Source organism: Anomalospiza imberbis, chromosome 6 (genome assembly GCF_031753505.1).
Source record: "Anomalospiza imberbis isolate Cuckoo-Finch-1a 21T00152 chromosome 6, ASM3175350v1, whole genome shotgun sequence".
In the NCBI taxonomy this organism is placed as follows: Eukaryota; Metazoa; Chordata; class Aves; order Passeriformes; family Viduidae; genus Anomalospiza; species Anomalospiza imberbis.
The window spans coordinates 42,204,046-42,228,320 of NC_089686.1; the positions used below are offsets into that span (position 1 = coordinate 42,204,046).

General features: G+C 36.8%; 1 protein-coding gene across 7 annotated transcripts in view; it reads left to right on the forward strand.

The window, feature by feature from the left end:
- Positions 1–24,275, forward strand: part of LRRC4C (leucine rich repeat containing 4C) — a 486,647-nt gene that overhangs the window by 391,319 nt on the left and 71,053 nt on the right. For 3 of the 7 annotated variants that reach the window (XM_068193737.1, XM_068193742.1, XM_068193741.1), the window contains exon 1: positions 3,569–5,475. The exons of the other annotated variants lie outside the window; for them this stretch is intronic. The gene's annotated coding sequence lies outside the window, so the exon portion shown is untranslated. Of the gene's footprint in view, positions 1–3,568; positions 5,476–24,275 lie in introns of those variants that run through there. 7 annotated transcript variants of the gene reach the window in all.

The window sequence follows — 24,275 nt, forward strand, 5'->3', positions numbered from 1 at the left end:
TTTCTTTTACTTTTTCCAAGCTGCTATGACCTAGTAGAAATTACCTGAAAAAAAAATAATCTCACTAGAGCTGTAAACATCAGAAAAAAAAACCCCATGAAAATTACTAAATGAGACAGTATCAATCAGCTTTTAATTTCGATGGTATGCACCTGATTTTAGTGCTTTTTGTATTAAAAAAATTGAACAATAATCAGTGAAATCACATAAACAGGAAATTATGTACTGCGGGCTCCAATTACAACAGAAAATTTACATTCTTTCTGTTAGATTATATTTGATGTATTTTATATAGTCTGAGAGTTTTAGGATCTCCACTGAATTCATTAATTGATTAATAAGCTTGATCCTAGATCTGTGCAGTCAAAAGTATGTTTGTCAGCAAGATTTATTCCCCTTTGAAAGTAGTAAGCTATAAGAGAATTCAAGTACTCTTTCCATATGCAAACAGATTCTTGTCAGCAAAATTATATAAAATAGAAAGAATATAATGTTCCACTGTTTTCTTTATGATTTCCTCATTTTTATTTAAAAGGAAGGTGGGACTGTCAACTGACTTAGGAAAATGTTGCAATTGCTTTTCACTTTGTCTAAGTAAAACAGTCTGGTTTTACTGATTTTTCCTCAAAATTTGGTTCTGTTTATTCAATTACAATGTTTCTCTTCTCCTTTGTTTAGGGTCAGAATCCTTTTCTCTTAGGCTTCAGCCATGTTTCTCTTCCACCAAATGTCTGAATATTGTGAATATTTGGTCTTTTCCACTAGTCTCTTCCAGTGCTAGTCATACACAGAGCGACAGTTCTGTAACTGGCCTTGTCTGTTGGAAAGGAAAAGAATCTATGTAGCAATCTTTATAACAATCTGTTCTTTGTGTTTATTATGTGAACATTTGCCAGTACATACATTTGTGTTTTGTTATCCTTCCATACTCAGGATTGGGCAAGATTGAAGGCAATATACAAACAATACTGCTTCAAGGCAACCATATATAATGTGCTAGAGGAAAAATGTAACATAGATAACAGTTCTCCCCACAGTTAATGATAGCCTTTTAACCTTTGATTAAGAAATGAGTTATTGTGATGGTACCAAAATATGTGTTTTAAATAGGTTTCACAAACACGTGACATATATGCTTCTAAAACACATAATGCAATTATATTTTTTTATTTTGTTTAGTATAAGGATATTTACTTTTTCATGTAACGTGGAATGGTATCCTATAAATATTGCAAACTAGATTGCTTTAAAGTTGTGTTCTAAGAAACTAATCACACTATCTTCTATGTTTATTAGGTGATAAAGCCTAATTGATGTATGAAAGATAACAAACTTTGAGATCATATCACAGCCTAGAGCGTATTGTAGTTTTGATATATTTTTTTGCTTAGTCACACGTATGCCAGCAAATATATTATCTTTGTATATAGAGAAATATGTAATCTATTTAAGCAGTCATCTGTTAGAAATGTGTATTTTGATGTCATTTGAAAATATGCACATTTCTATCATAAGCATCACTTTGTATCGACAGGGATACAGTAGCTATAGCAGAGTTTGGGTCTCAGATTCTGATTGGATGCCCAAAATTGTGTATCTTCTAATACACCTGACACCTATATATTTGTTTCATTCAATTATAGAAACATTCCCTTTCACTCACAGATTCTTTAATAGTAGCAGGAAATTTTTCAGGAAATTTTTGAAAAAACAGTGGAGGAAACATATTAGACTGTGATGTTTTTATCCTTCTGGGATAAACCTTGTGGTTTTCTGGATTTTGAGTAGTAAAAGGAAAAAGACTCTCCTAAGACATCTGTAGACCCAAAATACACCGGCAGCATCAGTGAATCAGACAGGAACAAAATAAGCTCACCAACTGAGAAAAAGATTGTTACTTGTCAGCAACTTCATCTCCTACCACACTTGCAACCTTCCTCAAAAAAACCCAGAGACTTTTTCAGCATTTTTGAAAGACTGCTAGGTTTGGGTTATTTGTTATTGCTACACATTCAGCCTTCCACCCATTGCAGGTCATTTGTGTTTGCCACTGATTTCAGGGATAGTAAGATCAGATGCTAAATGCACCCGGTTCCAGTTGCTTAACTTATATCTAGTAGGACCTTCTCGCCAGAAAGCCTGTTGAGTCAGTAGAATAAATCTGAAAGTCAATGTTAATGATTCAGTAAGTGTTACTTGACTGAATTCAGCTAACTTATGGATTTTATAATTCTGGAAAAACTTCTAATATGACATAGAACTTAAACTTTATTTTATTTCCGTGTATGTCAATTTCACAAAAAAGCTGAAGCCTGAGTAAGGATACTAAACATATCTTTACTATTTGAGGGAGGACTGAGCAAAGAGCTAGTTATATTACTATATGCATGGAATAGCTCAGTTATTGCTTAATATTTGAAGTTTGCTATAATTACCATTAGTACCTGACTTATTAATTTTTTGGGTTATTTGGAGGAGTTCAATCTATAAATAATATCTTTCTGATTTTGAGAGAGACAAATGCCAGCACATAAATCATCCATATTCTGTTTCCATGAAGTGAGTAGTGTATCTGACCTTACACATGCAAAATTTTCTGTAGAATTTCCATTGAACTTAGATCCCCGAGACAAACAACACATAAGCCCAATTCTGAGCACTGTAGGTAATATAGATAAGTACATCTAACATACCTGGGTAAGCAGGTAAGAGCATAAAAAAAATGTCAGTATTTCAGTAACCCAAATTAGGGAGACAGTTCAGAAAACTCCAAAATACATGTCAGAAGTCGTTCTAATCAAAATGTGGCAGATTTGATTGGTGAGCCTCCTAGACATTGCATTGTTGAATTGCTGTCACAGCTTACTGAAGGTAGGACTTAAACTCACTGAAACCTTGAAGCCGTTCAAAAGGCTTTTGCCCTTGAACAACTGCCAAAATGAAATTTTAGGTAATTTTTATGTGCATACAAGTTTTAAACAAACATTGATTTCTGTAATTGGAAAACAGATTGTCTTTCAATGCAAATTATTTTCACTGTTACAGTTTTTGCAAAGATAACTTTATACCTTTTTTCTTATTATTATCGTGCCTCTGTATCTGTGACCAGAGCTGGTGCCCGTGAATACCGGTTGCCCTGTACTTCTTTTGCAAAGGCAACTTTATACCTCATTTCATTTTGCTGTCATTTACTCTGCCTCATCGGCTGGGCTGGAACCTGAGAATACTGGTTGAACTGTCAGAATCAGGCAGGCTTTTAAGAAAATGAGTTTTGACATTCCTTTCCTTAAGATGATCCCTTGTTTTTCAATTACTGCTTTCTGACTCGGAGATTTAAGGTAACCCTGAGTTTGTTCCCAGTCTGTCAAGCAGGTGGCAGCAATGCCACGTCGGAGCAGCTCCCGGCCCCTTTCCCTGACATCAAGTGTTAATGCAATTGACCAATCAGTGCTAAGATGATGGGAGGTAATTGGGTAATTGTATTTTACTGATCACAAGCAAAGAAAAAGGGAACGGGGGGAGAGAAGAAAGGGAGCGGGGGGAGGGAAAGAAAGAAGAGAAAAAAAAAAAAACACACACAAAAAAAAAAAAAAAAAAAAAAAAAAAAAAACGCAAAAGAGGAAAAGGAGAGAGAACGGAAGGGGAGAAGGAGGAGTGTAGCCAGAGCGACCGGCCCTGGGACATTTGCAAATCCTAGGGTGCCACTGAAAGGTGGGGAGTAGCAGAAAGCCAGAGCGACTGAAACGCCGAGCTACTCCCAGCAACAGCAGCAGCTGTCAGGAGCTGGATATACACATACATGCGTCCCTACATGCTCACACGGGGAGAATTCAAGCTGCAGCTCATAGGAGGAGGGAAGCGTTTCGGCTGTGCGAAGGGCTATGCATGTCAGGGATGAAACTAAAAGCTAAAAGAAGCGGCTGCGCTCCTGGGACTGTGTCATCTTGGAAGGGAGGGAGGCAGGAAGGAAGGAAGAAAGAAAAGGGGGAAGATAACTGGCATGTGGAAGAAGATGGGAGACTAACTCACTGCTGTGCAGCCGGGAAATCCAACTTGTACCTCTGAAATACACCAGGCTCAGCTTGGAAATGAGATCAGACCTGCATTGAAATACAGAAAGGGAGGAAAAGGGAGGCAGAGACGGGAGAGCTTTTATCCTTTTTCCTGTCTCTCTTTCCCTCTCTCTCCTCAAAGAAAGAGAAGTTTATCCATCTCTGTGCTTCTGGATTCATATAACTGCTGGACAAAAGATGGAGAGGAAGCTAAAATGAAAAGCAAAGTATGCTTCTGAAATTTACAGCTAAAAGGACAAATCAAATCTTCTCGGGTTTCTTTGTGCCCCATCGGGGGAGTTTTAACGTCTGAAGGATTTTGAAAAGTGGTGGTGGGGGGGGAAGGCGAGAGTGGGTGTTAAAAATACCCATCCCAAGTGTTTAAAAAATAACGAGGTGATGGATTTATTCTTGACAGCTGGTGGGAACCTTGAATTTTTCTCTACTCCCTCCCTCCTTCATTTCATTTAACGTGAAATTATGAAAATGCAGAGGAGTTGGAGGGAAGGCAAAAGGATATAACATGGAGTTTGAAACAAGGAGAGGGTGCTGATGCTGTGGATTGCTGGCTTCTTGCCGAAATCAAAAATCCAATTGCGCACTGGGTTGTGATTGGAAATCTAATCAGATCTTTGGAGAGGGGGGAGAGAGACTAAAAGTTTATTGTTTTGACAGACAGGAATAAAAATTTAAATGCAAGAGGAAATTATTTTATAAAGGAGTGTGGAGGTATAGAGGAAAAGAAGGATGGGAATCCCCATTCTAATGTGGAGACACATGGATTGGATAATTGATAGTGCAGCAAAGAAGGGGGAAAAAGAAAATTGCCTGGCAAGACCTGGATCCTAAGTGTCACAACAAAATTGCATTAAAAGAATACAGATGGAGGATTGCTTAAAAGGAAATACAGTTTTTTCTGCTCTCCAGAGAAAAAACTAATAGAGAGCAATGGGGAACAGTGCAGCCAGAAAGGCAGAAAACCTCAGAAAAAGGAAACTAGGCAAATGATGCACAGTGGAATGAAAAGTTTCAGAAAGGAAAAGGACCATTCATCCTTCTCAAGGATTTTTGTTTTTTTCCTGTTATTTTAAACCACTATTCTTCAGTGAAGGCAACCATCAACATTACCACTACAGAAATTTTAAGCAGAAAAGTTGAAAGCCACAGAGAAAATAAGGACAGAGAAGAAGAAAGCAAATTGCCAGAGGGGGAGAGTTCAGCAGTGTTGAGTTGGATTGGCACCTGTATGGACTGAAATTGCTGGGAAATTGCAATTGGATATCCTTTTTTTTTTTTTTTTTTATTTCCTTTCTTGTTTTTAATTTTGGTTTGGTTGCTGAAATGAAATAGTTTTCTAACCCCTCCCCCACCCTGGTTTTTCATAATCACTTGGATTTCCAGCTGGATAGTCTTTGAGGATACAGTGAGTACACTTTCCATTTTTTTTTTTTTTTTTTTTTGAAAAGCAAATATTCCCCATTGTCTTTCTTCTTTCATCTTTATTCCTCTTTTCTTGGTCTTTCCCCCCACCTGCATAAAGAACCTGGCTGTATTTTGATAATGGCTGGAGGGGTGTTGTTGGGAAGAGAATAGGGAAGCAATAAGGATAGAACAGAATTCTTGCAGAAGCTCAAATTCCTAAAACTCGAGCCTTGGTAGGGTGTTACAGACACCTGCCTGTGCATCTCTATAACATTTGTAAATGTTTGCTAGCAAAGAAATCTTTTGAGAAAGCCCTTGCAGTGAGCAGGGGGTGCTGCCTGATTGCCCAGTTTCTACAAACGGATGCAAGTTGTATGGAATTAGATGCACAGAGGAGGTTTATTTATTTACTAAGTGTTTAAAATACTTCAGGGCTCTAATTTGAATGCTGGCGTCCAGTCTGACATTGCAAATCAATATGGTATATTAACAGGAACATTTTATAATCAAGCAGGGAGGTGAAGGATGACTTTTGGCGGGAGTGGGGGGGGGTGTGGGGCAGGGGCTTTTAATGGAATTTGAGGATGCAGCTCCAAGAGAAATGACATGTTTTATACCCCATTGGTAAGAAAGGACAGTAACAGGCAGAGAGAGGATATTCTCCTATTAAAGGGGAGTTTAAGGAACTGCTGTACTGGCCACCCATGCCCTCTGGATCTCCTAGGAAATTCTTTGTGATTTTGTGGTAAATCCTTCAGGGTCCCCTTGGACTTTCATGGCAGTTGAAAGAGATTTACTTTGATTGACAAGCAGTGAGAGGATTCTGAGGTGTCAGGAGACTTTTTTTTTATTATACTGGTAATGAAAATAATTAAAAGAGTGGCTTGTAAATGATGGTTCAGAAATTAGCAATGATGTGTAGCAGACCAGTAAATATCTCTCCCTTCCTGGAGAAATGTCGTGTGGGAGTGTGGAATAAAGGGAGAATAACATGATGTTTAAAATAGAGGTCCATGTTTTCCTGTGGGGAAGAGTGCTACTTCCGTCCCCTCTCCTGGCACGACTGCATAGCTCGTGAGTAGGGCGATTTATTTCTTTTTCTTCCCCTTCTGTCCTCCCTCACCTCTGCCCTCTTCAACCTTGGCCTTCATGTGTTAAGGCTTCAGCTGAAGGTATTAGGCCAAAACTGATGCAGAAGGAGAGGGAGAAACAAGTAATTAAATGAGCCATTAAATAGGAATGCTTTATTGTTGTGTTTTTTGTTTGTTTGTTGTTTTTTTTTTGCAGGCAAGGTGCAGGACTAGCTTTGCTATTAATTTTACTTTTCTCTAGCAGCAATGGGTAGAGCGGTCATGAAGGAAAGAAGTGTTGATAGATCCAGATTTTAGCTCTTCTAATTTCTGGCAGCATTTCTCACTTCACAAGCTGCCTGCATGGAACAAGACAAAACAGAGCTGTAACTTCCCTGGATAAATACATAAACCATTATTAGCCTCTTCCTTTTTTCTCCCTTTCTTCATTCATTTACATCACTACTGTTACTTCATGTAAATGTCCTGAATCTTCTGGCATAATGGAAATGAGAACTTCTGCCTCTCAAATGTGTCCCATGTGCTTCTGCTTGGAGGTCACGCCTCTTCAATGTTGGCTATTTGAAAAGGATTAATCAATTCTGCTCCTAAGGAAATCTCTGGGAGTTTTCATTTGGCCATGCAAACAAAGCAGACCCTTTGTGCAGTTGTGTTCAGGAAAAGAAGGAAGCAGGCACAGCAAAAATTGTTCTTTCCAGCTCAAATTACTCTCATCCTTCTCAATATAAGATGAATTGTTTTAGTGTGAAGTGCCTTAGCCTCCTTTTTTTCTCTGGGCCTATGTTTCCTGGTGGGACACTAAATGGGTAATAAGTTTGTCAGTATCTGAAAACAAGTGCAAAACTCTCTCCTGTTCATTCCTGCAAGTATCATGATAAGTCTGTGCCCTGTTGTGGGCTACACTTACATCAGCAGTTGCAGTAATAGAAAAGCTAAATTTATGTTAAGCTGCTGCTCAGTAATTACTGAAGGAAAAAGAAGCTGGCTAAGGAAAAGGCATCTCCAAGCTTTTCCCTGGATTGCTGTCAAGTGAACACATAAACAGAAAATTTGATAGAGTAACTCCAGTTTTGGCCAATAGAAAGCTGTCGTAGGTGCCCCATTCATTTTGTATAATAATTAGCAGGAGTATTTTCTTGACATGATAAAGAAGCACTGGGAAAATTTAGTCACCAGTTTGGGCTGAAATAGGCAAACCTTGTCAACATTAAAAAGCTAGGGATGTGTGTCTGCTTCCAAAGAGGCAACAGTTTCACACTTCAGTGAATCATTCACTTAATACAGTAGCCAAAAGACACATGGAACAACCCAGAGTTTAACTCATTCAATATCAAAGTGGGAATGAGTATAGCATTTCTCAGCATTTGTGCTGAGACTTATCCAGAGCCTAAAGGGCTAATCATAAAATAAATAGCCAAAGCATTCATCCAAACACCCAGCCAAGTGAGAAGCAACATATCTCCTCAGCCAGTGGTGTCTGAGCACAGGTGTGTCATTCACTGGCACATGCTGGTTCTGAGGGCTATCTCCTCTTCAAACTATGGATGGTATTTTTGGTAATGACCTCAGGCAGCTGGGATTTTAGCACTGTACAAGGAACAATTATGTGTATATTTAGGCACTAAATGCTTGTACAAGAGGAAGGATAAAGCTGAATTGGAAGGTCCTGCTCTGTTTGGTCTAATTGTTTTCCAGAAGGTCAGAGATCACATAGCCCAAGCTTCAGGCAAAGTGTAAATTTTTAATGCATGGGAGTGGCTGCTCTGTGTCTTTTCTCATGTCAGGAATTATTTGTACTGATCTAGAATTGAAGCAGGTTCAGTTTGCTGGAGCGGCAAATTGTGTCACAATATCTCCCAGCCTGATACCACTGACAAGTGAAAAATGGGCTTTCAAATTTGTTGAGACCCAAGAAAAAATGCTGTAGATGTGAGCCAATACAAGCAATTATGTGGAAGTGGAGAAAAACAAAGGGATTCCAGAGGTGTTGCTATGGCTTCCTATATGTAGGCTTTAAAATGATTTGTCTGTGACCTAAAAAGCTGTCTCCCATTTGATGTGAAGATTCTTGCTGCTGCAATATGAGGCAGGAAGATTTTGGATGGGGCTCAGGACAGGATTTTAGCACATTTTGCGAGAGCTTGTTGCTGGTGAAAAATCCCAAGCCAGGCTATCCAAGTTGCAATATATTCACTGAAGGAGTGCACTGTGCACTAAGCAGCAGCAGGAGAGAGAGACAACCTCCATCTCAGTCTTGCCAGAGTGGCTTTGTGTTGGCTTGGAGATATGTTTTTATTTCTGATGGCTAGTGAGGGAACAAGGGGAGAAAGAAGGGTGATGGAATTAGTGCCGTTTTCAGTCTGGGATGAAAATTACTCAGAAAATGTGCAGTTGGAACCCACTGAGTATTTTCTAGAGTAGTGAAGCTGACTGGTTAGTATTCAGTTAGTATTCTCAGAGGCCTTTCATCCCATTGCCAGCTGCTCTATGAAAGTCATAAACAAAAACAAGCCTCCTTCAGCCCCCACAAGGATAACCCAGATGAGAAGGATTTAGGAATAGCAGCAGCCATACTGATCTGGAAGGCAGCCTTGCAGCATGCTTGACTCTAGCAGCTTAGAGAAGGAGCAGCCCTTGGAAAGGATCCTGCCTCTATTTCCTGTCATGGCAGGAGGTGTTGGGGATTGGCTTGTGACACTATAGAGTGGGTCATTTAATAACTTTGTTCAGAAAAAAAAAAAAAAAGAATACTTGTTGTTTAACTGTACTATCATGGTCATTTTTTTCTCCTAAGGGGTAGAAGTGGGGATACAAGAAGGGAGATGATTATGCTAGTGATGTGTTTTAGTTGCATATTCACAAGCTGCAATACATGGAAGGGAATTAATGCGTAGTTCCTGGTAGAGGGCCTGGATATTTTGCTATCTGTTAGTGAAAAAGGCAAAAATCAGAAGCTTGTGCATGCACACAATAAAACAGAATCAGGATTTACATTTGGTATCCAAGGAAGCGAGAACAGAATCCTGCAGGGCTTTCTGTTCATTGTTTAAATGTTGCCATAGTGATGTCTCAGGGCACAAGTTACGTGTTTTCCTCTTCTAGAGTTGATCTTTGCTTCTCTCTCAATCTCCCTCTCTCTCTGTCCCTCTTGATATTCTAAACTACCAGGAATAGCTCCACAGCAGAACTTTACACAGCAATAGGAAAAGGTGTTTGCAGGCAGCATTATCTGATGGCATATCTGCCTGTATGCCCTTCGCTGATATTTGCTAATATATTGGAAAAAGAGTTAGAAGGAAATTGTGGGATAGAAGTGGAGTGCGAGACTTGTTGTCGTTAGGACATGGAGCATGTTACAATATTTTCTGTAGTGGTGATATGTTAATTGGATAGCTGCAGGCAAGCAAAGTGTAGCAGTCGCTGACAATTAGAAACAACAATGAACTTTCCAGGACTGGATCTATTCCTTGGGCATATTAAAATGCATTTCAGGGATATACCATAGCTTGTATAAATTTAAATACTAACACCACTGTAAAAAGTCTTGAAATTCTGTTTTTACAGTGCCAAGACAAGATTTACCTTCGCTGCTTCTGAAAGGGAGAGAGGCAGCATCAGACCACTGAATAAAATCTACCATAGTTTTGCTGCCAAGCTTGCACTTGTTATGTCAGGACTGTGGGGGAGCAATATAACCAGGAACCAGCAGAATTAGAAAGGAAACCAACCGCCCTCAAAATAAAGCAAAAGATTCCATCAACAATTATTTCACTTGCAACTAGATAAAGCTTACTCAGTAGTTTCACAGCAAGATAAGTTAAATAAATGATGTTTTCTCTGCAAACCAGCAGCAATTCAGAGCATTCATTAATGCTCTTTGTGTTTGAGGGATCAGTTAGTTAACAGCTATGGGATTATGGGATTCATATCATCCTGTGCCTTAAAATAATCCTCAGAAATATGGATGTGATTTCCTTTCATATTTGTGTGGACACTATAGTATGACCTGACTTCTAGAAGGCCCAGGAGTTGGTGCTTTTATATCACCATACATAAGAGTCATTGCCCAAAGGATCTGACCTGATGCTGAAAAACAGTGGTAGTAAGCTCCAGAAAGAATTGGTGTCCTTCAGATCTGCAGCACATTTTGATTTTGCTTACAAGTCTCTCTTCACTTTCATGGCAATAATCTCTTCCCTCCCATGCTGTGTTACCTGGGAAATAAAGCCAAGGACACAAAGAGCCTGGTTACCAGTGTGGGGGGTGCAGCAAGAGCCATAACAGTGCAGATTTCCTCACATTGTTTATCATCACACCTTAGACATGATCTTAAGCTAAAGACTATGTTAAGACTTTAAGCAGGCACTAATTCTGTTCATGTACTTTGAATTTAGGTGGCCACCTGAGTCTGGGATAGGGGCTACTCACCTCACTTCTCATGCACTATGCCCACTCATCAGATTACTGAAGATCATCAAATTCCATTGTTTTATTTGGAAATTATTATGGTAGGGTGTAGAGGAGGAAAGTTTCATCATACTGGATCCTCATCAGCTATAGACCAACATTTAACTTTCTTGTTGATCTCCAAAAACAGCTATTAGTGGACTATTCATTTAAGAGAAGAGAATAACAGTCTCTCCATGAACTGGTGTAAGAGAGATTTCTGCCTTGCAGGAATTAATGAAAACAATTGGGGTTTTTTATTCACTAATACCCACTTTTTAGTCATCATTTAGAATTGTGAAGTGTATGAGCTTGTTGGCTCTGTAAAAACCCTTCCATGCAACCAGTTTAATTCCTTTTACATTTCTTTTTCTTCTGTCATTGTGAGAAGATAAACATAGTTTTACTTCAACTGATCTCAATCAGATATTTAGTAATTACTTCAGCAGGACGGGTCTTGCTCTGTAGGTTTTTGTTTTCTTTTTTCTTTATTTCCAGAGCTAAATAATAGAATAAGCATTTCTATTTACAGATATAAAAAGATGATCCAAATACCATGTTGAGTTAATATGCTACAGGCTTCAAAATTTCCAAAGGCTCTATGTTCCTTTGCCATCCCTACTGACATTCCAGATGTTAGTGCATCTTTTTCATCAGTGTGTAATGGAATAATTGATGAATTAATCTCACTGCAACAGCAAAACCTGATCTGATATTAACAAAAGTAGCTGATATTAAAGTTAGATATTTTATGTCTGAATTCTCAATTCTTAGGATGGTGTAATCTCTGTGTATTAATTATGAATGCCAATAACTGAATATTGTGAAATATTAGAATCAGTTTAACAAAGATGCTATAGTTTTCATTTTAAAAGAGGCTAGAAGAGGCTGTACAGGGACAGAAGGAAGTGGGTTTAGGAATCACACTTTTCCCTCCTTCAATACATTCAAGCTTCAAATGAAATGTGCACAAATATATTCAATTCCATGAGCTTTTTTGCCAAAGGGCCCGCATGCTGCTTTAAGGGTTCTTGACTTAGCTGTTTGATTTTACAAGGATTTTCTTTGCCCCTACTCAGTTTATGACCCCTTATTGGATAGGTAGCTTCTTCTATAAATGGTTATATATTATTTTTCCAGAGGAAAGCTTTTATATTTGTTACATCCATTAAAAAACTGAGGTTCATTTTTGTTAAAGTTGTTGATGACACAGCTACCAGAGGGGAAGGATGGTGACCCCATTAGCCTTTCAGGTTGCTCATATGCAGTGCACAGTCTACTACTTCAATAAGAGTTTTATTGCATTTAACGCCCGTGTGAATTTTGACTGTATATGGTGCAGGGAATTAAAACCATAATGGATTTCTCCTTTGAACCAGAAAGAGTTCAGAAAACCTCACCTTCAGTGAGTGTTCATGTTGATATCCCTCTTTCTGTAATGTGCATTTTCCTGAGTGGTCTGGCCCTGAAGATTGAGTTACATACTTTAAGTGAAGGCCTGGAGGTATCTGTTAAAGACTACTGAATCAAACCGTAGTGGAGGACGGCTCAGTCCTTAGGTAACTTCCCATAACATGTGGAAAAAATAATTGCATTTTTTAATGGGAAATTTCAGGTTTGAGGATATGTATTAAAATGTCATGCAGCAGTAGTCGAATGTCATTAAGATTTGCAAAGAAGTATAGATAATAAATTCCTATCACAAAAGGCATTGCATCTAATTTAAAATATCATCCAGATAAGACTTTTTTTTTCTGTGGCAAAGAAAGATGAAGTTGATGATTGCCTATGGGTAAATCAAAGATAAAAAGCAGTCAATGATGCTGCTTCAAAAATACCTACCTTCTAAACCTGAGGAAAATTATGAGAAAAATTGATTGGAAAGGACATATAAACCGAAGGCTGTGAATATAAACTGGTCAGTTTCTAGGAATACACTTTTTTGCCATGGAAATACCCAATTCATAAAAGAGTTTATATTTGTCTTTGAGTCTGTCTTTGATACAAGGGAAAAAGAAGTAAAAGTTTTAAAATTACATCAAAAATTATATCAAAACAAACTAGTACATAGTAGAGAAAAAGGAGGAAATCATACAACAACCTCTATTAAAAACTAAGGTATAAAAGGAATACAATTGATGTAAAAGGGGGCAGTGTTGTGATTGTGTGCTAGCCTTAGAATACACCGTAAATAATGGAGTATTGCTGTTCTTTTTGTTGTTTTTATTGGCCACATCCTGTGTAGAGCTATTGGCAGTAGTGATGTATCACTGTCAGAATAATTCAATTAATATTTCTATTCTGTATCTGGAAAAAATATTACATTTTTTTATTGTGAAAAGAGAAAGCAAGTGAAAGGATTTTGGGGAATATTTATTAAGGGACAAATATTCTTAAATCAACAGTAGTGTTTTACTTTTTAAAAAAGTTGTCTGAAGTATGTGTCTAGAAAACGTTCTAATGATACATGTGAAACTTAGATGGATGTTGTAACCATTGACCATTTCCCCTGACATAAATTTTAGGCAAAGTAACTGAAAATACAATACAGGTTTCAACTGGTAAAAACTTAAGGCAGGAAAAGGTTTAATGTCAATGGTATGTTATTATGGGAATTATTTTCTATCAAGCAAACAATTTGACCCTTTTATACTGTCTGGCTGTAGATAGAAGTTACCATGGAAATGAAGTACACTCAAACTTTAAAAAAACATAGGATATTCAAGTAGCTTAGAAGCACTTGTAAGATGTTTAAGAGTAAGTATTGTGAGGAAATAGTTTTTAATGGATTATACAGATATTGTAACTATTTTTACAATAATTATAGCAATGTTCTAAAAAAATCATTGACAGAAAATCACATTTAATATAAGTGTAGAGCCCATAGTTAGCAAAATTACCTTGATAAGGGCATCTGTTAGGATGGGTATGAGGGTATACTGAGTGAATAAGATTAACTGAGCTAACTGAGAGGACATTTCCCAAAACTGAATGCTAAAGAGGAGAATTGAAAAAAAAAAAAAAAAACAACAACAAAAAAAAAAATTAAACCCAAAACAAGAAACAATCTCCTAAACTAGGAAAAAAGCACAAACATCCTTCCAAGAATCAAAAATAATAATTAAAAACCCATGTAACAAAGCTTGAATAAAAGTCTGAAAGAAGCATGAAGCTTTTAAAGCATAAATGGCTGGGCAAGTCAGAGAAACAGAGCAAATCCACTTCTGTGATGCTGCCAGACATTGACCCCTTTCATTGCAGCCTTCAGTTTGGTCTGACTAAGCTGTGCAGGGCACTGTGAGGAGCCAACATCCATCTGGTGGAGTGACTGCGCAGGGTGACCTGCACCTTGTAAGAGCTTGCATGACCTGGGAGTGCTTTCTTCCCAGCCTGTCCATTGGCAGATAGCATGGGAACACCCTGAGCCAGAAACCCATGTCTCAAGAGGCAGAGTGAGCAAGCAGGGGAGCCTGCACTCCCAGGAGTGTGGCTGTGCTCATAACTGGCACAGCCTCTGAGGATATCTGAGTGATGTTGCTTTAGAGGATTAATTATATAAAGGTTTTTAAAAGTTTTTATGTATTTCTTGCCATTTTTAAAGTGTCAAGTATGGTGGGGTTTTTGTTGTATTGTTGATCCTGAGCTGGCAGAGAGTGCCAGTTAATTAAATGTCATTGGCCATAGTGATGTGATTTCAATCACATGAATTGAGAAGCTTTTCCTTGAGACCAAGTGAGGCAGCATGATAAATAAGACAGGCATATTGAGTAATACTGGATGCTAAATGTTACATATAAGAAGGACAAATTCTGAATGAGGGACACTCCTCTGTAAAACCAACTCTGAAGAGAATTTGATATTGCAACACGCAAGAATTTCCACATGAGCTCCCACTGTGCTACTGTTAAAAAATATTGTGACATTCCAAAGAAACAGAATAGTAATTTTACCAATGTCAGTGGGAAAACTGGAATGCTGTTTGCATTTGAATTTGTCCACATTTTAAAAATTTTGTTGAAAAGAATAAAGCCTCAGATATATTCAGAGCTGAATAAAAAGGAAAAATTTAGTACTTTAACATCAATCTATTCATTAAGAAGCTCAAGAACAGATGTGATTAGTTTAAGAGGAAAAATAGATATTCAAATGTTTTGTAATATACCAAATAAAATTCTAAGAAGAAACAATAGATGGAAGCTGAGGTCTCATAAATTCATATTAGAAATTAAGGGCATCATTTTAATGTTGAAAATAATTTATAATTTTTTAAATTCACAGAGAAGTATTTTCTCTATCTCTTGGGATCCTTGTCTTTGTGGAAAACTGTTGTAGTGAAGTGTGCCTTATGGTGTTTTGTATATTTTGATGATTCAGAAAGGCAGAGTAGAAGATTCTGAGGTCCCTGTACATGCAGGTAGAAGGAATGTAGCCTGGGCATCTATAACCAGGCTTCCAATCCTGTCATCAACAGATATGTGTAGCTATGAGCAAAATACCCCAAAGGATTTCACTCTGCAGTCCATCATTCCTTCTCTGCTGAGATTGCTATCAGAACACCAAAGAAATTTTTGGGTCATCTGCTGCTTTATGATAGTACTCTGACTCAGTGCCTCAGACTTCTGCTTGCTTGGAAAACTGTCCTTTGAAATCTGTGAATTTGTCAAATCTGAAATGTTCTGTAAAGATGAATTTTAAAAGCTGTTTTGCTGTGGGTGAGCAAATACTGTCTGTATTTACTTGTTCACTCGGTACCCAATCCACAAACTTATTTATGTGACCAAGCTTCTGCCTTCTTCCGAGTTCTCTTTGTAGTGTAGAGGTTTGCCAGCTTTAGGTGTTGTACTTCTGAAACACTGTCTTTTTTTTCAGCAGCCTGGGCCTTCAGCTTGAAGAAGTCCATTTTTTAAGCTGACCCATGTGTTCAACATCTAAATCAAAACCAACCAAAATTATTGTCTCTGAGCTTGTATCCAGTTTAGGCTTCTGATATTAATCTGGGTATGAATTGCTGAAGTAGTTGGTCAGTTGATGCCTATTTTGCAATAGATGCCAGACTACTTTCCAGGTCTGAAATAGACTAAATATAGAGGTGTCAAGGATGGTACATCCAACATGTTCCCTGCTTACAGAAACCCTTAAGATTGCTTTGAACACATCCTTGTCTTGCTGTGAATGGCTGCTAAGAATTTCAGACTAGAAAGGTGCATTTCTGTCTTCTTAAAATAATTCCATTTGTGGACTTGATTTTACTTATTTATTTATTTTGCTAATTCCTGTCTCAGGTTTGGGAAGACAGAGAGGAAGAATTAAGTGAATTTTCCCTTGCATCTCTGCATAATACCTTATATATATAGTATAGGTTATTTATAGTATAGGTTGAAATTAAATGCAGTCTCAGTGGGCAATCTTCTCATATTTCTAGTTACTCTTCACCTTCCTTGGACAGTTTGTACTAAACATTTCAGAAAAAAATTGCTGACGGAAATCTAAAATAAATATACATCTTTCATACTTACTAGTGAGGTAGATGTTCACTTTGTCTGTTTAGAATGCTGTAGTCCATGTCAATTTTTCATATAAATTGTGTTTCCTCCATTCATGAGCCTTCCTGGAGTAGAGTACCATTTCACTGTTACAGCTCAGTGGTTAGTTCAAAAGGTCCTGGAATGTGGGAAAGTATTCTCTGAGGTAACAAAGGGCATTCCTAATGTTGGAAAGTTCTGGGTGAGGTTAGAGACAGTTATACTTTTTTCCTCTCTACTCTTTTCTGTGTTCTCCTTTTCGCACCCTCTACTTTGCCTTTGGATAAATAACACCCCTTTTGCAGGAATTATAAAAATGAATTGGGTGATCTCATGTGCTTGTTTGTAGGACAAAAGTGTGCATCACATGAGTATAAAACACTAACCTGCATTGAGCTTGCAATAATATTGCTGGCATAGCAAGTGCATGTTAGGTTATATTATCCAAAAACCCTGTTAATTAATGACTGAGAATATCTGTCTAGGTAGGTAGTGTAGTAATCAGCATTTTGAAAATTCATGCCCCATCTTAATCCTTATGCATTATTCCACATGTGTGTTCCATGGAGTGTATCCTTTAGTGCTCCCTTACAACAGAAACCAGTAATTTTCCCTACTACTGAAATCCTGTTTGGGATTACCTCCCTCCCAGTCCTTCTGCAAATTCTCTTGTCAGAAGTTGGTGTGACTACTTCTCAAACCATTGACCTAGCTTGGGACCAGCCACATGATTAGATAGACCAACACAAAATTGGTTTACTTATTAGGAAATCTAACTGTGATAGGGCGGTTCCTTAATCTTTGACTAAGGGTCTTTATGAATATTGTCTGTTAATAGCTCATCTCTCTCCTCAGTGGCAGCAGAATTCCAAAGCTCTTTCTCTCACACTTGCTTCCAAAGAGTACTGTGCTGCCAAAGGTCTCTGGAAGACTAGAACTATCAGTGAATGATCATGGCACTGGGGAGAAATGTGTGAGGAGACTGGAAGAAAGAGAATTCTGATTCCGAGCATTTCTGTAGCTCTTTTTAATGAAAAGTTTAAAACTTCTAGAATACAACACTGTTCTTGTCAGCTTTTCCATGCAGATGGAGCTACGGACCAAAATGAAGCCTCACTGAAACTAAAACAGATTCTATATTGAGGCAAAAATGTACTAGAGGAGCTGTCAGTTTAGTTTCACTGGCATGAGCTGAACTACTTTCACTGCTAAAGCTATATATTTCTATAAGAGTATGTATGTGTATTTAAGTGGATAGATTGCTTTTGAAAGTTTTGGATTGTATTTGGCCTTCTGACATATTAAAGTGATGATCCTTTGCAACTGTGGTTGCATTGTGGAAAAGTAGCAGGGAAATAGTATTTTTATGTATGTTTAGCAAAGCACCTGCTTCCATTTTTTTTTTTTTTAATTTTTGTAGGAGTCAGATATAAATCTCTACACATTAGTCATCTAGCTCTCTAATGATTTATAACACCAACTGCATGGCAGTTAGGTAAAAAAGGAACTGCTTTCAGAAAGGTTTAAGAATAAGTTTTTTCCAAAACAAGTAATGAAACTATCACCCATCTCCCAAAAGCAAGAAAACATATCAGATCTTGTTTCACATCATTCTCCCTCTATAATTTCAAATTATACATTTTGAAAGGAAAATGCAATTAGGATATACATTCAAATAGAGTGGAATGGTCAGTGTTGTGTACTGTAGTGGGCAGCACTAGAGATTTCTTAACTCTGACCTTTCTGTGGCCTCTTACTTATTGTTTGAAAGAAACCACAGAGACTCTAAGCTCCTTTTTACTTCTTTGTAACTTAACGAGAAATTGCATTCTCAAATTGCAGGACAGATCCTTATACAATGTATGCAGCCAACACTCCCTATTTTTAACAGTTCAGATATCAAAACAAATTTAATGTAATTTAAGAAGTGGGAGTGGGATTTAAGGAGAGATTTTGTGAACATAAGATTTAAGTTGTGTGAAAGGTACTTGAATAAAAGGCATTTTGTAAAAACGGTTTTTATTGCAATCTGTATCACCATGCATAAAAGAGTGTTTCAGTGCAGGGTAAGAGAAGAAAACAAAAAAATACATGCATCTTTTATCTTAAATATTCCATTTCTTAAATAATTCTGGATGCATGGGTCAATTTTTTTCTTGTCTTTACATTGCTAAGAAGGGTTTTTCTTGATCTACCAGCAATTTCATATCCCTATTTTATATTCAGACTTTTAGAGACATTTTTTCTATTACTTTACTCTGGGCATATATTGAATTACACAAAAAAAAAAAAAAAAACTAACTAAAATTTCTTTCCTTAAAATTAATCATGATTATAAGCCTACAAAAATTCTTACTCTTAAGAGTACATAATTGCAAACCTAGGCTCATTTAAATATTGTTTTTATATTCTAGCTCTAAACATGTATATAAGGAGTATTCAAGCAAAACCTTATCAGGCTTTCTACATACTTTACACCAAAATTCTTACTAATTTATTTTCAGTTCATATACTATAATGGTTGAAAAGCACTAATTTTTCTTTTTCCTGGACTGTGAAATTTTATATACTCTGACTATTGTCAAATTTCAGAAGCATTAGGGATATAAATTTCTTTTTATCATAATTCATAACGTTGATTGCTTCCATCTGAAATGATGTGCCAGCTTGTTATGCATGTAGTAGATGAACCACTTCCTACTGATGGAGGACAGGTTTCTATAGCACCCCATTAATATAGAGATGTCCCTTTTTACCTCAAACCCAGGACATCATCTCCTTTCAATCTCCTCTCTAGCTCTGAAGACTCTCATCCTCTCCCTTCTCTGCAAACAAGCAGATGAAGAGTATGTGGACTTTGAAATGTGACTCAGAGGTCAAGAGATTTAGAGTCTCGGGAGGAAAGTGAAATTCACAGCTAAGGGCAATTTACTGTGACCAACCTACCCCCAGAAAGCTCCCAGCACAGCCAAAGGGCTTGGTGATGTTTTGATTTCTCACATTGTCAGTTGCCATGAGTCTGCACAGGAAGGCATGTCTGCTACTGAATCAGAAATAGTCTGATGAGTAAAAACTGTTTATTTGAGAAGGGGTTTTCAAGATCAGAAATTTGCCTGAATGTAATGTTTCAAGTGTACTGTGCTTATACGTAAATCACTGCTTATAAATTGCAAATTCAGTACAATAACATTTTATCAGACTAAGGGAAAGGGAATAAATGTAGTGTTAAGTTACTTCTTTTTTTTCACTTTTAATTTTATTTTGTTTTTATTTATGACTATCTGTGGAGGTTACAATACAATCAAAACACTGAAATGGATATCACCTGCTTGCTTGCCTCTGCTTAGCACATTAAGTATCTTTTATGAATTGAGTTTAATGTAGAATATTTGTCTTTCGGTGCTGTGGTACTTTCAGTAGTTTTGGTGAATTGCTTAATTGTTTCTTGATTTCATAATTATTCTGGGTTTATTCTTCCCTTCCCCACCACCAAATTTAATTATTTTTTTAAAAGCTCTTGGAAAATTTACATTAATTCAGAGATCCTTATCAAAGTTTTGTGCACTGCGTAAATTCCATGTTGCCAGAATGATCCGATAGAAGTTACACAGAGGTACCTCAATAGTTAACTAACCAAATAAAGGAGAAATTGTCCACATATTCAGAATTCAGTTCTCACATTGGAGGCAAGAAGATAGTTATGGTAAATTTTGCAACAGGCTACTCCCACAGGGTCATATTTTATTAAACTGAGAAAATTGGATGAGTCAGAGCCATGACTGTCTAGGAATTTAAAGAAAATAAGTGACACTTTTGTCTCCCAAACATAGTCTATTTTTCTTTATTTTTGTGGTGGGTGTTAGGTTAAGAGATGTCTGCATTAGCTTCTGTTGCTGAAGAGAACAAGATGGTACTTTTTTTTGCATTTTGCTTTGGTTTGCATTCCACAAAACAGATCTGCTTTTTACATGACTTTTCTACACATTAAACTCCTCTACTGTTCATCAAAAAAATCCTGACAGTGTTCCTCTATTTTTTAAATCCATCTGATTTGCCTGTTCTGTAATAGCAGAGTTGTTCTGCTATTATGGGAACAGTGTATGTGCAACAGTGGACTCAAAGTAGAAAGCTAAAGGACTGCTTCAAATTTTAGCATGGCAAATTTCCCTCCACCCTCTGAGTTCATAAATGAAAATAATTGGGCTACAATGCCAAGAAATTAGTATCCTAACACAACTCCACAATGCTGTGAAAACATAGCATTGCATAACTGTGATTCCACTGAATGGTATCATTATGACTAAAATTATCTAACGTTGTGTTGCCTTTTTGTTCAAATCTGGCAAGAATCAGACTATCTCACCATGGTACACAATACGTTTTCTAAATATGGGTGAAAAACTAGAACATTCTTCAGAACAAGTATTGCCTAAATCCAATAGAAGCAAATGGAAAATTCTGCCCTTATTTGGTGATACTTTCTTGCATTGAAATGGGATCAGCACATCAGTCTTCTTTAGAAGGAAGTAAATGCCTGTTACCAGATGGAAAATAAATTAAACTGAGCATTTATCATTCTTCAGGCAGTAGGTGCAAAAGCAGAAATATTTTTAAAATACTAATCTGCAATATTTTAAAAGTGTTGAAATTTTTTAAAAATGCTGGTTTTTATAATGTAAATTAATTTTAAATATCATTGTATTTTGTCTCAAGCTACCAGTAGACTTACCCAAACAGTGTACATAGGTATTCCTAGTTAGTTTCATTCTTTTTGAATAAATGTGAATGAGATTTGAGTCAATGAGAGATAGTTGTTATGCACCATGACTAAAAAGCAAGAAGTGGTGGTCTGGGGTGAATTCTCTTAAAACAACAAGCACAGACAACATTAATGCCTTGGGACAAAGAATCCTCAGTTTAAATTTTACGGACTTTGTGTTTCTAGTTTCTTTATCACCACTATTCCAGAAGGCATGGGAATTAGCTACCACCATTATCTGTGGTAGCAGAGGGTATAAACTGAAGCCCTCAAACTCCAGTTCTTGAGGCAAGACAACTAAACCTATATCTGAACACTTTACATACATAGTTTGTGTCAAAGAATCTCAAAAGCTGCAGTTCTTATGGATTTCAGCTCCTATGATACCATTAAAAACTGTTGACTTCTAATATAAAATAAATCATATATTTAATCAGACCTGTCTTTCAAATAAAAAATAATTAATGTAGCTTGGTTTTACGTTTATCTTTTCAAAGCTTATGTTGTTAGATTATGTCAGTGTTCTTGAATATACTGGAAGATGAATGATCACAGTCTGATGGTACAGGCTGTACAAACACTTATTAAATAAAACTGATAAATGTAGTTTAGCTTAACTGTGCAATTGCATTTATTGCTAGATCCAATCTCTATGTATACACAACACAGGTACTCTAAGTCCAGTCTTGCTGAATGTATGTAAGAGTGGCATGTATAAAATTTCCATGGTCTGCTTTATCTTTCCTCCTTACCTGATTCTTTTATAAAATCTCTTTTCAATTTGCTAAGATCGGAGTATTCCAGAGAACATACATAGTAACCGACTTGCTGTGTTAGTTAGTAACTCTGTGTTGCACTGAGGAAAATATAACACCATCTAATATCAAATGTGCAATCAAGGAACAGCTGGGTTCCTTTTGCAGTGTTCCAGAGTTGGCCAAGAAAATTAAATTAAAAGTCATTGAGTAATTATTCTTATTGTTTGTATTGATGCATTGGATCCTATCTAAGTCCAAATAGAGTAATAGAGTGCCCCAATCATTATAAGAATAATTTCCCCCTTTCATCCCTCCTTCATCCAAAGGCATTTAATACAGTGCTAATTCTTAAAAGAAGTTGTCATTTCCTATATTTTTTTCCCATGATTCTACCACTGTTCTGTGTTGTTGTACAGGTAAAATGGACTTAAGGAATACCAGAGTGATCAAGATACAGTAACCCAGAGGTATTAACATTAAATGGAGCCCTTTTCCTAAAAGGCAATAATTTTATACTTGCTTTTGTATAGGACAGTGTAAGTGCAGCAAAATTTAGCAGCTGTTGCATGTAAATATTATAGACTATTATTTGGTTAGAAACATATTAATTAATACCAATTGGAGTAACAAAACCCGCTAACACTTGAAATAATGGTAACTCGAATATGAAAACAAAGTGTATTAAAAGGTATAATTAGTTCATAAGCAAAAGACTCACACCTATCTGAAAAACCCAGCTTGAAAATTCAAGTTATTTTATTTTGCATGAGATGACAATACAGATGAGAGTAAATGAAAACCTAGACTGAACCATTCTTCAGCTCCTTCAGTAAGGAAAGGAATATCCAAGAAGAATCTCAGGAAGGGAATTGTAGTTTAGGTACAGTCCAAAATCAGACAATGCCTTGATCCATAAAGAAAATAATTTATTGCAATCTGTTCATTTTATTACCTTCTTTACATAAGCCTTTTTCAGCTTTCTCCTGTGTTGGCAATGCAGTGTTAAGGCTCTCCCTTCTACTTCTTCTATCATCCTTGCTGAAAAAGAAGTTTTTGCAGTCTGTGATCTGGGTATAACCTGCAGGAATCAGGATGCTTTGCTGGATCAGGACTAGATCTCTCTAGTGTGCAGGACTGAGCCATTGAAAAGAAATGCAAGGTGCTATAATAAGCCAAGTGCAAAATAGGATTACAAAGTCATTAGATGCTGGAGTTGTTCAGCACCTTTTAGACCCTTGGGAAACAAATGAAAATGGGTTTAGAACTAAGCATTCTGTTCTTTCAAAATTGTGGTTATTAATTTAAAAAATTTAATTATTGTGCATAATATTGGATTATAACACATATAAAATTGAATTTATGACACCTATAAAAGTATATCCATTATGTAAAAAAATCAAACCATTGTTGGTGTTTTCCCCTATGACTTTTTCTGTAAGTTGGAAATTTAGATAACAAAAAGTTTATTTTTTCTACTTTTTTTCTAAGATTTATGGACTTTTTTTTCAAACTTGAGTGCCTAAACCCTTCAAACTACATAAAATTGTTAAACTTCTACTTAATTCTTGCTTATTTTAAGTTGCTAATTAATTTTATGGTGCATTTAAGAGAAAATATTTGCGAATATCTCTATGCAAGTGTTGCTTCTTTTACAATTAAATAAAATCATTAAAATTTTGTATGGAAAGCACTATTAGCAATCATCATGACCATTTACCCTCCCAAAGTACTGAGTGGAAATGCTTGTGCTCAGCCTGGCATGCAGTGGGACCTTCCAGCTCCCTCCCTCAGAGTTTCTCCCTGAACAGTCAGTATGCCTGTACCGAGCCTAGCTGGTGGCAGACATTTGCACTCCTTGGACTTTCAGATATTTCTCTTGACTCAGGCCTTAAGTTTTTTCAAAATCCCTTTTCTTTTAGGAGATGAACTATGCAATGGCGTTTAAAAATATGGTTCTGTGCTTAGATTGCTTCTTTCTAGATTCAAGAAATTGGAGTTGGCTTCCCTTTTTCATTAAAGGAGAAGAATAACTGTCTTTAATAACACATTATTTTCTCTTCTTTCCTTGATAGACTCACATAGTTTCTCTGGTTTTCAGGTGTATAGTAAATATACAGTATTTTGTTATGACTGATCATTCTATAAGTATAGCATCAAAGGTAAATATTGTGGATACCCTTCCATTTTCAGCCAGAACTGAGGGCCTAGGCCCAGGATGTGGCAGC